The sequence below is a fragment of the Lissotriton vulgaris genome, chromosome 1_1, assembly GCF_964263255.1.
Source record: "Lissotriton vulgaris chromosome 1_1, aLisVul1.2, whole genome shotgun sequence".
In the NCBI taxonomy this organism is placed as follows: Eukaryota; Metazoa; Chordata; class Amphibia; order Caudata; family Salamandridae; genus Lissotriton; species Lissotriton vulgaris.
This window is the reverse complement of record NC_141685.1, coordinates 133,691,602-133,707,341: the sequence shown is the minus strand read 5'-3', so window position 1 is coordinate 133,707,341 and position 15,740 is coordinate 133,691,602. Positions and strand designations below refer to the sequence as shown.

Below are 15,740 nucleotides of genomic sequence, written 5' to 3'. Positions count from 1 at the left end.
GATGGAGCGGTTATTGTAAATCTGCCCCCAGATCTCTGAAATACGCTTTCCAGCAGACTTGGAGCGGGGTCAATCGATTTCCATCCCTTCTTCCCCACTTTTCTGTTGTTGTTTTTATTGCCCAGTGAAATGCGAGGCGGCCGCTCCCAAACATTCCTAAATGGATACAAATTATTATTATTATTTTTTTTTCTCGTCTCCAAAACATTTATTGGCATAATTAAAAACATGTGCTTGATAATGAAGATCAGAAATACTACTTTGTAACATGGAAGAACATTTGCCAAAACGCTATATATTCAACAATGCTTTGAAGTAAGTGCCAGTCTTCACTTGTTTTTCATAATAAAAAAAGAAAGATGATTCTTGGGTTTGAATATTCCGTATAAAACAATGTCCTTCAGCCACACTAAGAGGAAACACATCTTTATTTTGGCCTTTGAAATGGTGACATGTTTGCTCCCCTCCCACTTTCCACTTGAATTTGGAGATGACCCACGTGCAAGTGGGTGAAAGGGAGGAACCAGTGCCAGAATGACTCGGGGCCATATTACCAACAACTAGCAATAATTTTTGTCTCTAACTTGTTTAGAGACAAAAATTATCGCCGCACATCGGCGATTTTTATCGCAGATAAACCTTGCTATTAGCAAGGTTTATCGCAAATGCGATAAAAAACGGCCGCAATGCATGAATATCGCTGAAAAGTCAGCGATATTCATGCATTATCGAGCAAATGCTCTTAGCCATGTTATCCACCTCCCATTGGATAACATGGCTAAGAACTGCTCAGGGCAGGTGTTAGCTTTTGGAGATATTCGCGCTTAGCGCGAATATCTCCAAAAGTTGGTAATAGGAGATAGCGATGTTAGGGACTGTTTTCAGTCTCTAACATCTTGGCACGCCCACTTTGCATCTCATTAGTGATAAATATCACTGACATGCAAAGCGGGGCCCAAGATGGTCGCTATCTCCTTTTAGCTGTCACTAACTGGTGTTAGCGACAGCTTGGTAATAGGGAGATAATTTTATCTCCGCTTTCTTGGCTTTTAAAGCCAAAAAAGCGGAGATAAACCCCCTTGATAATATGCCCCCTGGCCCCTAGTTGGCTCCAGTACATTTGGGATTTCTTTCAATAAAGTCACAGGTCGATCGCAGCGATCGAGAAGATTCAAGCAGCTGATTGCATCATATTGGAATCCTGTGTTCTGCCATTTCAAGTACCCTATCATCATAGTATGATAGTTTGCGACATCTCTGTTACGTAGATTTCTTCGAAATGAGGGCCCATGACTTTCGTAACTTCTCCATCTCCTAAATCAAGAAGCCTGTAAGATTTCCAGTCTGGGTTTATTTGAAGAAGTCTTTGAAACACAAACATTGAGCCTCTTCCAAGCACCCCATTGACTAAAGTCCTAGAAAGAAACATGCTAAAAACAGATGACATGAAAGAGTGATATAGTTGTATGGAAAGCCAGCGGGAGGAAACTCTGGACAACGACTGGTCGTAGAGATTCACAAACATACCACTCCTGGTTCTCCTTCCAGTCGGTGGCTTCGCTGTGGTTCATCATATTCATGTACAGGGTTACAGGGCTCCTCAGGTGCTGGCCGGTCCACATCCTTTTCAGGGCCAGCAGCGATAAAACATAGCCGAGCAGCCAGCACAACAACGGTTCGTGCCTTCCCACTAGCGGGCTGATACTCTGGCCCCTCGTTCTTAAATGTCCGCTCTTTATCGTTTCAATGCCACAAAGAGCCCTGCATTTATATGAAAGTAAAGCAGCATTGTGAGGCGCGCACAGGATTGTGGGTATGCAGAGTGCTGCTGACGCGCTGAGTTCCTCCGGAGCATCCTGACCTCTAGCGACAGGAGGGAGCGTTGCACCTCCCCACTTCTTCGCGGAGTCGCCTCGTACTGCGTCACGTGACACCATGTGACGCCTTCCGGTGGCGCCTGCGGGAGCCTCTTCTCCTCAGCGGCCGAGAGGGCCCGAACGCCCCAGTTAACTCTCATTTCAACTAAACTAAGAGTTTCTTGTACAGAAACCCTCCAAAAATTGGCGATAGCTCCGCTTCTCACGGCCCCTCGGAGTGCGCGTGATCAGCGATAACGAGTCTGCTATAGAAACCTTAGTCAGTTGACGAAGCGTTCGCGCAATCACGATAAAAAATATAACTTACTACTAGTAGAATGACTTTACACCGGTGACGTGTCAGTTGCTCTCAAGAATGCCTTTGTGTGCACAGCTACACCCGCTCCTTCTCCTATTAAACAGACGCCTGTGTCGCCTGTAGTAATGAATCTGGAGTTTGCCGCAGAGTCTTCTGGGTATGCAAATAGTGGTGCCTAGGCACGCCCCCTCCAGTGCCAGCAAGGATCCTGCAGCAGCCCCTTGGTAACTTGTGCTCTGGATCCAGGCTGAGAAGAGTCTCAAAATCCAACAATAAAGGGAATGTGTGAAGCTAATTTAATAGTGACAAAAAGTGACACTAGAAGACCCACTAGAAGTAATGCTGCTGAAATAAACAAAACAAGCATTGGCATAGCCAATAGGTCTTGCCTTTCGCAACTAATAAGTGTAAAGGCAGAGATATTGAGTTTGTGTTTGTTTTTAAGCTGTGTTGTGCAGAAGTCTGCAGTATGCTGAAATGTTATAATAAAGAAGTGTGAGAAGCATTTTTGTTAGTTTAGTTATGATACAAAATGAAGATGATAAAAAACCTATTAATTAGAAGTAATGATTTGAGTTTTTTTTATGTTTGATTGCTGGCAACTTGTATCTGCCTGTTCTAATCGTTGCTTTTTATGGTGTTTATTGTTAAAGGGGTGGTATAAATAACAGGAGAGTGAAAGTTAGTTAATTAGTGAGAGTGATAGATTTAGTGAGTTAATTAGTGAGAAATAGTGAGAAATTGAGAGAGTTAGTAAGAGTGATAACATTAGTGAGAGAGTTAGTGAGAGTGAGAGAGTTAGTGAGTGAGTTAGTTAGTGAGAGAGAGTTATTGAGTAAGTGAGAGAGAGTGGGATTTAGTTAGTGAGAGTGAGAGAGTTAGCAAGTGACTTAGTGAGAAAGAGTTTTTGAGTTAGTGAGAGAGAGTGAGAGAGTTAGTGAGAGTGAGAGAGTTAGCGAGTGAGTTAGTTAGTGAGATAGAGTTATTGAGTTAGTGAGAGAGAGAGTGAGATTTAGTTAGTGAGAGTGAGAGAGTTAGCGAGTGAGTTATTGAGAGTGAGCTAGTTATGATCACCAATTATAAGTGAAATTGAAATGTCAGAATTTCATTGCTCCGGTTTACTCCACCCAGGAGTAAAGAAACAAACAACAAATCTGGATTGGACCTAACAAGCCTTGGCAACAGCAACCCACGCAAGATGACAAGATGACAAGATTGGCTTCGGTGCAGACCCGCGAGGTCTGAGGAACTCACCCTTTGGAGGGGAGTCAGGGCACATCTGGGGCAACCAGGGAAGCCATAGAAACAAAGTAGATTCCTTCAGGGGGACCCACTAGCCAACGGACTAGGGATCACGAAGGCACCTTGAGCGGAAATGCTGAAAGCGGGCCCACGGAACACTCGTGGAGTGTAGGCCCACAATCTTCAAAGCAAAAGGTGCTCAGGGCTTGGACTACAAGTAGCCCAATGCACAACTTCAGGAAATGTCTGGAAGTCTGTGTCCTGTGTCGCAGATTCTTCGGGATCCGTGAGGAGCCTTGAAAATGCAGACTGGCAAGATGCTTCTTTGGTGACTGTTTGAACAGGGGAGTCACTCCTTGACCCTAAGGGAGATTTCTTCCATCTTCCTGTCGATATGGAATGTCAAAGGTCCAAGATATATGTTGCAGAGTTTCGTCCAGGGTAATCTAAAGTCTCAGTGACTGGGTTCCGATACTTATACTAAGTTTAGGGGTTGGACTAACTCTAGGGTCCCACCTATGGGAGGACCTGGGGAGGGGTGGCTATACCCATCCCCCTTTGTCCAGTTTCACACCAGAGCTGGAGCTGAGTGCCCCAGCAACCGGTTCGAACTGGGAAATGCATGGGCCACTTTGTGTGCCCCAGGCAGTGTCTGAAAAGCATTCACTGAATGCAACCCACCCTACCCCAATACTGGGGAGGTGCAGGCACCTCCCTGGACAGGAAACCTATTGTCCAAGCCTCCCCTGCCGGAGTTTCATCCAGCAGCAGGAGGTCAGACTCGTGTCTGTGGCAGCAGGATCCATTTTGTGATGCTGAGGCTCTTTTAAACATTTACCGGGTATACCAGTGTGTACATGTCTTCTCCCTCTAGAAGGGTGGAATTCTACTAAAGAACTCGACCTAATATTTTAAGGGTGTTGTCTATTAGGGAGATTGGGCGATAATTACACGGTAGTGATCTGTCGCCTTTTTTGAAAATTGGTACAATTTTGCTTCTTTCCCATGTATCAGGAATCCTTACTAAATCAGGTTATTAAAAATGTTCAAAAGTAAGGTGGCCCAGAATGCCGGGATCCACTTAATCAAGTCTATCGGCAGCCCGTCGGGACCAGGCGCTTTATTGCCAAGACTTTGGTCTATAGCCTCCGTTACCTCTGCAATGTCAATATCTAGTGGTTTAGGGTCGCCAGAGATAGGAGTCAATTCAGATTCCGGTGGGGCACAGTAAATAGTTGTAAAATGATTCACCCAGGCCTCACTAGTTATATTACAACTAATTGGCGTCAATGACTGTCCCATAGAACGCACATCTCTGACTGCCGCCCATGGCTGTATCATAGAACAGCTATAAGGAAGGGTTTCCGAAAGCTGCAGAGGGGCTCAGCTCATGCTAGGGCACCCTCTCACACAAAACCAAGCACTCTGCCTTCAGGATTTTCGAGGCCTGCCATAAGAGTGACTTATAGGTTAAAATGTGTATATATATATATATATATATATATATATATATATATATATATATATATATATATATATATATATATATATATATATATATATATAATTCCGCCTCTCTGTGGATCGGATGCTGTGTCATTCGGAGCCTCGTATAAACGCAACCTGGGCGTTTAAGGTAGCTGCGGCTTGGGGACTTGAGGGAGCACTATTAACTCGATAATGATGGAAATGGAGGCACGCTCTACTCTTGAACTCACCTGCCAGTCACACACTTGAACAGGCGGACGTCTCGAACCTTGAAATCCCTTTGCTGGAATGTGGCATTCTGGGACATGCAGTTCAGCAACCTGGTGAGAGCTGCATGTTGGGCAGCCCACTCCGGCCGGAGTGGGAGGAATAGTGACTACAGCCAATCAGGACTGAGCAGGATATTGATAGCAGTCCGAGGGTAGGAGGCGTGTTCATTTCTGCAACTGTGGGCATTGAGAAAGGCCTCGCGGCCGAAATGCATTTGCCTGTTGCTTTGAGAATAAAGGCTGCTCCCTGGAACCTCCCCATGGTGGCTTCTATTTTCTTTCACAAGAAAAGTACATTGATATCAATTACCGTGTTTCGCCAGTGACACGGTTTGGAAGCAACCCGCAGCGCAAGCTACACCGGATCCATTGGCAGCGGCAGCTCTGGCTGGTGCGTGATTGTTTTCTGCGGTAGCAGATTGTCCGGTGCACACCTAGTGACCCCAGAAGGAAGAGATGCGATGTAGAGGCAATTCCGCCTCTCTGTGGATCGGATGCTGTGTCATTCGGAGCCTCGTATAAACGCAACCTGGGCGTTTAAGGTAGCTGCGGCTTGGGGACTCGAGGGAGCACTATTAACTCGATAATGATGGAAATGGAGGCACGCTCTACTCTTGAACTCACCTGCCAGTCACACACTTGAACAGGCGGACGTCTCGAACCTTGAAATCCCTTTGCTGGAATGTGGCATTCTGGGACATGCAGTTCAGCAACCTGGTGAGAGCTGCATGTTGGGCAGCCCACTCCGGCCGGAGTGGGAGGAATAGTGACTACAGCCAATCAGGACTGAGCAGGATATTGATAGCAGTCCGAGGGTAGGAGGCGTGTTCATTTCTGCAACTGTGGGCATTGAGAAAGGCCTCGCGGCCGAAATGCATTTGCCTGTTGCTTTGAGAATAAAGGCTGCTCCCTGGAACCTCCCCATGGTGGCTTCTATTTTCTTTCACAAGAAAAGTACGTCGATATCAATTACCGTGTTTCGCCAGTGACACGGTTTGGAAGCAACCCACAGCGCAAGCTACACCGGATCCATTGGCACCGGCAGCTCTGGCTGGTGCGTGATTGTTTTCTGCAGTAGCAGATTGTCCGGTGCACACCTGGTGACCCCAGAAGGAAGAGATGCGATGTAGAGGCAATTCCGCCTCTCTGTGGATCGGATGCTGTGTCATTCGGAGCCTCGTATAAACGCAACCTGGGCGTTTAAGGTAGCTGCGGCTTGGGGACTCGAGGGAGCACTATTAACTCGATAATTATGGAAATGGAGGCACGCTCTACTCTTGAACTCACCTGCCAGTCACACACTTGAACAGGCGGACGTCTCGAACCTTGAAATCCCTTTGCTGGAATGTGGCATTCTGGGACATGCAGTTCAGCAACCTGGTGAGAGCTGCATGTTGGGCAGCCCACTCCGGCCGGAGTGGGAGGAATAGTGACTACAGCCAATCAGGACTGAGCAGGATATTGATAGCAGTCCGAGGGTAGGAGGCGTGTTCATTTCTGCAACTGTGGGCATTGAGAAAGGCCTCGCGGCCGAAATGCATTTGCCTGTTGCTTTGAGAATAAAGGCTGCTCCCTGGAACCTCCCCATGGTGGCTTCTATTTTCTTTCACAAGAAAAGTACGTCGATATCAATTACCGTGTTTCGCCAGTGACACGGTTTGGAAGCAACCCTCAGCGCAAGCTACACCGGATCCATTGGCAGCGGCAGCTCTGGCTGGTGCGTGATTGTTTTCTGCGGTAGCAGATTGTCCGGTGCACACCTGGTGACCCCAGAAGGAAGAGATGCGATGTAGAGGCAATTCCGCCTCTCTGTGGATCGGATGCTGTGTCATTCGGAGCCTCGTATAAACGCAACCTGGGCGTTTAAGGTAGCTGCGGCTTGGGGACTCGAGGGAGCACTATTAACTCGATAATGATGGAAATGGAGGCACGCTCTACTCTTGAACTCACCTGCCAGTCACACACTTGAACAGGCGGACGTCTCGAACCTTGAAATCCCTTTGCTGGAATGTGGCATTCTGGGACATGCAGTTCAGCAACCTGGTGAGAGCTGCATGTTGGGCAGCCCACTCCGGCCGGAGTGGGAGGAATAGTGACTACAGCCAATCAGGACTGAGCAGGATATTGATAGCAGTCCGAGGGTAGGAGGCGTGTTCATTTCTGCAACTGTGGGCATTGAGAAAGGCCTCGCGGCCGAAATGCATTTGCCTGTTGCTTTGAGAATAAAGGCTGCTCCCTGGAACCTCCCCATGGTGGCTTCTATTTTCTTTCACAAGAAAAGTACGTCGATATCAATTACCGTGTTTCGCCAGTGACACGGTTTGGAAGCAACCCACAGCGCAAGCTACACCGGATCCATTGGCACCGGCAGCTCTGGCTGGTGCGTGATTGTTTTCTGCAGTAGCAGATTGTCCGGTGCACACCTGGTGACCCCAGAAGGAAGAGATGCGATGTAGAGGCAATTCCGCCTCTCTGTGGATCGGATGCTGTGTCATTCGGAGCCTCGTATAAACGCAACCTGGGCGTTTAAGGTAGCTGCGGCTTGGGGACTCGAGGGAGCACTATTAACTCGATAATTATGGAAATGGAGGCACGCTCTACTCTTGAACTCACCTGCCAGTCACACACTTGAACAGGCGGACGTCTCGAACCTTGAAATCCCTTTGCTGGAATGTGGCATTCTGGGACATGCAGTTCAGCAACCTGGTGAGAGCTGCATGTTGGGCAGCCCACTCCGGCCGGAGTGGGAGGAATAGTGACTACAGCCAATCAGGACTGAGCAGGATATTGATAGCAGTCCGAGGGTAGGAGGCGTGTTCATTTCTGCAACTGTGGGCATTGAGAAAGGCCTCGCGGCCGAAATGCATTTGCCTGTTGCTTTGAGAATAAAGGCTGCTCCCTGGAACCTCCCCATGGTGGCTTCTATTTTCTTTCACAAGAAAAGTACGTCGATATCAATTACCGTGTTTCGCCAGTGACACGGTTTGGAAGCAACCCGCAGCGCAAGCTACACCGGATCCATTGGCAGCGGCAGCTCTGGCTGGTGCGTGATTGTTTTCTGCGGTAGCAGATTGTCCGGTGCACACCTGGTGACCCCAGAAGGAAGAGATGCGATGTAGAGGCAATTCCGCCTCTCTGTGGATCGGATGCTGTGTCATTCGGAGCCTCGTATAAACGCAACCTGGGCGTTTAAGGTAGCTGCGGCTTGGGGACTCGAGGGAGCACTATTAACTCGATAATGATGGAAATGGAGGCACGCTCTACTCTTGAACTCACCTGCCAGTCACACACTTGAACAGGCGGACGTCTCGAACCTTGAAATCCCTTTGCTGGAATGTGGCATTCTGGGACATGCAGTTCAGCAACCTGGTGAGAGCTGCATGTTGGGCAGCCCACTCCGGCCGGAGTGGGAGGAATAGTGACTACAGCCAATCAGGACTGAGCAGGATATTGATAGCAGTCCGAGGGTAGGAGGCGTGTTCATTTCTGCAACTGTGGGCATTGAGAAAGGCCTCGCGGCCGAAATGCATTTGCCTGTTGCTTTGAGAATAAAGGCTGCTCCCTGGAACCTCCCCATGGTGGCTTCTATTTTCTTTCACAAGAAAAGTACGTCGATATCAATTACCGTGTTTCGCCAGTGACACGGTTTGGAAGCAACCCGCAGCGCAAGCTACACCGGATCCATTGGCAGCGGCAGCTCTGGCTGGTGCGTGATTGTTTTCTGCGGTAGCAGATTGTCCGGTGCACACCTAGTGACCCCAGAAGGAAGAGATGCGATGTAGAGGCAATTCCGCCTCTCTGTGGATCGGATGCTGTGTCATTCGGAGCCTCGTATAAACGCAACCTGGGCGTTTAAGGTAGCTGCGGCTTGGGGACTCGAGGGAGCACTATTAACTCGATAATGATGGAAATGGAGGCACGCTCTACTCTTGAACTCACCTGCCAGTCACACACTTGAACAGGCGGACGTCTCGAACCTTGAAATCCCTTTGCTGGAATGTGGCATTCTGGGACATGCAGTTCAGCAACCTGGTGAGAGCTGCATGTTGGGCAGCCCACTCCGGCCGGAGTGGGAGGAATAGTGACTACAGCCAATCAGGACTGAGCAGGATATTGATAGCAGTCCGAGGGTAGGAGGCGTGTTCATTTCTGCAACTGTGGGCATTGAGAAAGGCCTTGCGGCCGAAATGCATTTGCCTGTTGCTTTGAGAATAAAGGCTGCTCCCTGGAACCTCCCCATGGTGGCTTCTATTTTCTTTCACAAGAAAAGTACGTCGATATCAATTACCGTGTTTCGCCAGTGACACGGTTTGGAAGCAACCCGCAGCGCAAGCTACACCGGATCCATTGGCAGCGGCAGCTCTGGCTGGTGCGTGATTGTTTTCTGCGGTAGCAGATTGTCCGGTGCACACCTGGTGACCCCAGAAGGAAGAGATGCGATGTAGAGGCAATTCCGCCTCTCTGTGGATCGGATGCTGTGTCATTCGGAGCCTCGCATAAACGCAACCTGGGCGTTTAAGGTAGCTGCGGCTTGGGGACTCGAGGGAGCACTATTAACTCGATAATGATGGAAATGGAGGCACGCTCTACTCTTGAACTCACCTGCCAGTCACACACTTGAACAGGCGGACGTCTCGAACCTTGAAATCCCTTTGCTGGAATGTGGCATTCTGGGACATGCAGTTCAGCAACCTGGTGAGAGCTGCATGTTGGGCAGCCCACTCCGGCCGGAGTGGGAGGAATAGTGACTACAGCCAATCAGGACTGAGCAGGATATTGATAGCAGTCCGAGGGTAGGAGGCGTGTTCATTTCTGCAACTGTGGGCATTGAGAAAGGCCTCGCGGCCGAAATGCATTTGCCTGTTGCTTTGAGAATAAAGGCTGCTCCCTGGAACCTCCCCATGGTGGCTTCTATTTTCTTTCACAAGAAAAGTACGTCGATATCAATTACCGTGTTTCGCCAGTGACACGGTTTGGAAGCAACCCGCAGCGCAAGCTACACCGGATCCATTGGCAGCGGCAGCTCTGGCTGGTGCGTGATTGTTTTCTGCGGTAGCAGATTGTCCGGTGCACACCTGGTGACCCCAGAAGGAAGAGATGCGATGTAGAGGCAATTCCGCCTCTCTGTGGATCGGATGCTGTGTCATTCGGAGCCTCGTATAAACGCAACCTGGGCGTTTAAGGTAGCTGCGGCTTGGGGACTTGAGGGAGCACTATTAACTCGATAATGATGGAAATGGAGGCACGCTCTACTCTTGAACTCACCTGCCAGTCACACACTTGAACAGGCGGACGTCTCGAACCTTGAAATCCCTTTGCTGGAATGTGGCATTCTGGGACATGCAGTTCAGCAACCTGGTGAGAGCTGCATGTTGGGCAGCCCACTCCGGCCGGAGTGGGAGGAATAGTGACTACAGCCAATCAGGACTGAGCAGGATATTGATAGCAGTCCGAGGGTAGGAGGCGTGTTCATTTCTGCAACTGTGGGCATTGAGAAAGGCCTCGCGGCCGAAATGCATTTGCCTGTTGCTTTGAGAATAAAGGCTGCTCCCTGGAACCTCCCCATGGTGGCTTCTATTTTCTTTCACAAGAAAAGTACGTCGATATATATATATATATATATATATATAACACTGGGTGTATCAAAGGTTATATTAGAGTGTAAGGAGGTGCATCATATTATCACATGAATTATGTCATCAGTGATGTCACTGACCATGTCATGAATGATGTAATATGTGACATCATCAGCAGTGGATTGCGGGTGCGCGAAATATAGTTAGTACAACTAACTATATAGGAGCAATTTCAATGGTTTTTTAAATGCTAATTCCTAACTATATAAGGCCTGAAACCTATGGTTTTTTCAGTGAATTTCAAAGGTTTTTTATATGCTAATTCCTAACTATATAAGGCCTGAAACCTATGTTTTTTCAGTGAATATATATATATGTCTATTCAGCAATAGCAACCATATATCAGCGGTAGTGCATTTTCACTGTTTATTATTCACCACAAGATCATGGTGGGCGTCACCAGGGGGTGGCGCCTAAATCACTGCATACACCTATAAAAAGAGCATAATTGATTGTAAACATGTTGCAGCGTGACCAAGGGCTTTCCGCCCGAAACGCGTCGCTGGTTCTGTTTTAAATCTGCAATAAAAATTACCATCTTGCTGAATTGCTGGTCCGTCCCTCTTCCTTGCTGGCGTGGAGGCAGTGTCTGCGAGCGCAGAGCAGGCTGGGGAGGAGCCTTTCTTCACGTAATAACGGAGGTCGATTTGCCTCTGTAACGGACCCCTTCGTCTACTGCCGGCAGCTGCTTCAAATCACCTTTTGTTTGAATCTCGCCTGGGAATCATCGCAGCTGGCCCCCGGATGAACTGAAACCCCTGCCGGTTTGGTTGGGCGGTGTGAGCAGCCCCGAGGATTCGCGTCGGAGGACGTGGGACGCGGAGCAGTTCCCGCCCGGGACCTACGGTGAGTGAGTGTTTCAAAGAAATGCCGTCCGGTGACAAAGTTTTCACACAGCAGTAAAGGACGAGTCAGAATTGTGCTCGTCATTTTCAATAACGCGGAACAGAACTGTAACAACATGGATAGAGATGAAATTGACAAGCAGCGGGAGGAAGCCGCATTGTCACTTTTTGATGCCACAGCGCCACCTTCTGGCCAAAATCAAGAACAAAACCAAAGCGATGTGGGCAATTCTCAAACGAAAGATCTAAAACAATTGTTTAAAGAACTAGTGAAACTACGTAAAGCGGAATGCACCAAGTGGTGGGAGCACAAATCCCTCAGTAAATACGAGGAAGTTGGACGTGTACCCCGAGGACTCAGGATTTTGTTAGCTCCCAGCTTCGATAATCCAGACCCAGCCATGCTTCAAGAGTGGGGCGAGAGCAACCTGGCTGCATCAATGAACTTAGTATGTATACTAATTAAATATGCCACCAGTGACCGAGCCAAACTGCTAGAACAAATCAGAGCTTTGGAAATGGAAATTGATGCCTGCCAAAACACCTTAGAAACTAAAAAACTCACCGACAACATGAATGAGCAACTGCGGAAACACGAAGAAAAAATAAAAACTCGCAAGGCTACAAAATTTGCTCGTGACGCAGATGACTATCGATTAGGGAGGATTTTTACCTTTTCTAAAAAGTACAATTCGGCTAAAAGACAGGCATACACTAAAAAGAAGAATGTTTCCACTTCCAATCCCAATAGCACCCGACCAGCAGGTAGTGCTGGTCCAGCTACATCCAATGCTGCTAATGAAATGATGCAGTCGACGGACTCCCTAACAACGAGTGCGTCCAGCATGGAATCACTATCATCAGGCTCCACCAATAGTGATTTAAACTTAAATGGACTGGAAACACTGAGTATCCAGCAAGAAATGGATTTCGTGGTAGACGAGAGGCTACAAACCCTGAGATCATGGCAGAACAACTCTCAACCAAACAAAGGAGGAACAAACGGAGGAAAGAACGACGTCGCACAAGGAAACAAAGCCGAGGAACAACTACAGCAAAAGAAAAAGAAAAAAACATGGGGGAGACGGCGATAAAAAATAATACCATTATTAATCTCTCCAATGTGGTCCTTGACAAAGCAGAAGAGCAACTACTTTCATTGGGTTTAAATTTCTCTCCTATGCAACATTTTGATTATACTACCACCAGGGTAGATGTCTTCTGCTTTATAAGGAAACTTAAATTAAAAAAGCACTTTGCCTTACAAAAAGCTAAAGATTCGGACGTCCAAGAAGAAACTGGGAGAGAAAATGAGAGCATGTCATTAAGGGCGTCTGATACACATGTTTTCCTTGATGCTAATGACCTTATGACAACTAATGACGACTTAGAATCAGAAGTAGAAATTTCTACGCAAGATCGTCTTAGAAACGTTCCTATCCTTCCTAAAGGTGCAGGTTTAAGTCCTTTCACTAGTAAATCTAAATTTATACCACTTATGCCAAGGGACGCGATCGACATCTTCCACGATTGCGTCACAAATGACATCAAAAAATTGTACACAGTAACCAACAACAAACGAGGTAAAAAAGAGACATACACTAGGATGGCTTACAACAAACTAATGAAAAAGCTTGAAGGCAACCCAGACATAGTGATCAAAAGGTCGGACAAGGGGGGCAATTTGGTTCTTTGGCCAAAATTAGACTACATCAACGAAGCCAAACGCCAATTAGAAGACCCGGCTTGTTACATAAAAAGCACCCAAAAGGACTACGACAAAGCGATATCCAATTTACACAAGTCTTTAAATCAATGGAAGAGGGAAGGTCTCATCTCGTCAGAAGAGCACAAATACATGTATGTGAACTTTCCAATTTTACCCTCTCTTTATCTCATCCCTAAAGTGCACAAATCCATACAACCAATACCAGGCAGGCCGATAGTCTCAGCCATTGGAAGTGCGGGAGAGAAAGTGGGAGAGTACATTGATTACTTTTTACAAGACTTTGTGAGACAACTTCCCAGTTTCATCCGAGATACTAGTGACTTTTTATCTAAAATATCCACACTAGAATGGGAAAATGAAATGCTTTTAATCTCGCTTGATGTGGAATCGCTGTATACCAGCATAGATCATGACAAAGGGTTAGCAGCAGTACAACACTACCTTTCCAGTAGACCCATCCATTATTATGAGCACAATAAGATAATCATGGGCTTGATTAAATGGTGCCTCAACAACAATTTCTTCTCTTTTGGGAAAGAAATTTACAAGCAACAAAGGGGCGTGGCGATGGGGGCCTGCTTCTCCCCCAGCTATGCGTGCTTGCACGTTGGCTGGTGGGAGGAGCGGGTCCTCAAAGTGCGCCACAAGACATGGATGGAGAATCATGTTAGATACTTCTTAAGATACATAGATGATATCTTTATTATCTGGAAGGGTAGCAAACAGGAAGCTTTGCGTTTTATTGATGACATCAACGATAATTCGCTTAACCTTCATTTCACGGCCAACATCAGTGAAAATCGCATCCAATTTTTGGATGTGGAGGTATATGTCTCCAATGGAATAGTCAACACCACCCTCCACAGAAAATAGACGGCTGGCAACGCCACATTGCATGCTTCCAGCATGCATCCCAGACACACAATCTCGGGGATCCCCTATGGTGAAATCCTTAGATTAAAAAGAATATGCAGCTCCCCCTCGGATTTTGATGCCTGCTTGGCAGAACTCATGGCCAGATTGAGGGCCAGGGGTTACTCTGAGCGGATATTAAATACTGCATTAAAAAAATCCTTGACTAGATCTAGGGAGAGTCTCTTCCCTGACTCATCTTTGGAAATCGAACCTCCTCCTACAACTACACCCCAACTGGAGTGCCCACGTCTGATCACGACGTTCAGTAGAGAAGACAGAAAAATTAGGTCAATTTTGAACAAACATTGGCCGATTGTTATGAGCGACCACATTCTCAACACTAGGTTGCCCTCTTCTCCCACAGTGACTTTCAGGCGAGCTAGAACCATGGGCAGCCATTTAGATAAAGCAACACCGGAATTGAAATCCAAAATTCCATGGCTTCGCCCAACCAACGGTTTCTTTAAATGCTCCAGTTGTAGGGTGTGTAAGTTTGGGGTCACTACCACCCAGTACTACACCCCATTCAGTAAAGTTGCCAAAAACATCCATGGCAACTACAACTGCAAGACTGATCATGCTGTTTACGTTCTGACGTGCACCTGTGGGCTTAGATATGTTGGAAGCACTAAGCTCCAGGTGCACGCCCGAATTTTACAGCATCTCAGGGCCATTTTGCATAGTGACCCCGCGTACCCTGTCGCCCGTCACTTTAAACGAATGCACAACAAAGACCTTAGTTGTTTAAGCTATTTCGTGATAGGGGCAGTTCCTTTATCTAGAAGAGGAGGAGATCGTGAGGTCCAACTTAGAAAATTGGAGTCTAAATATATATTGGAGCTCGATAGCCGTTGGCCTAACGGGCTCAACAATATTGAGGAGATGCATCACTTTCTATAAAATCATTGGACCTTGCCAGCCTCTGATTCCACCTTCATCTGTGTTCTGATTCAGGGCTCTTCTAGTTAGGTTCCCTATTAGAAGTCCCATATATATGTCCCTTATTCTGCTATTACAACTGGTGAAACTCACATCGACCTTCACCCATAGGGACATCCATGCACTTTACTTGGCAACTTTTAGGCACTAGGCATCGTTATATATACACAATTTTCATACATTCTTATTCACATATCACGTACTATATTTCGATAAAAATGTATTATCTTTTAAATGTACAGTGATTTTTACCATTTCGTGAGTACCATGTATAGAATTTTGATATTGATATTATTTTGATCTTGGGCTTAGTGTTGCACAGGAAAGAGCATATGTATATATTGAATGACACAGATAAATACTTTGTAAATAATTATGAGAGGGCTCTTTAGTTGGGTGTGTATATAGTTTTTTAGTGGGGTGTGTATATATATACAGTTATTGCCATGTATGTTGCTTTATTTTGCTTTATACAAACACATAGGATTCTAGTAATCCATTG

General features: G+C 46.8%; 1 pseudogene; it reads right to left on the bottom strand.

The window, feature by feature from the left end:
- Positions 1-329: 329 nt before the first annotated feature.
- LOC147737783 (protein-L-histidine N-pros-methyltransferase pseudogene) lies at positions 330-10,516 on the bottom strand (annotated as a pseudogene).
- Between the last annotated feature and the right edge of the window lie 5,224 nt (positions 10,517-15,740).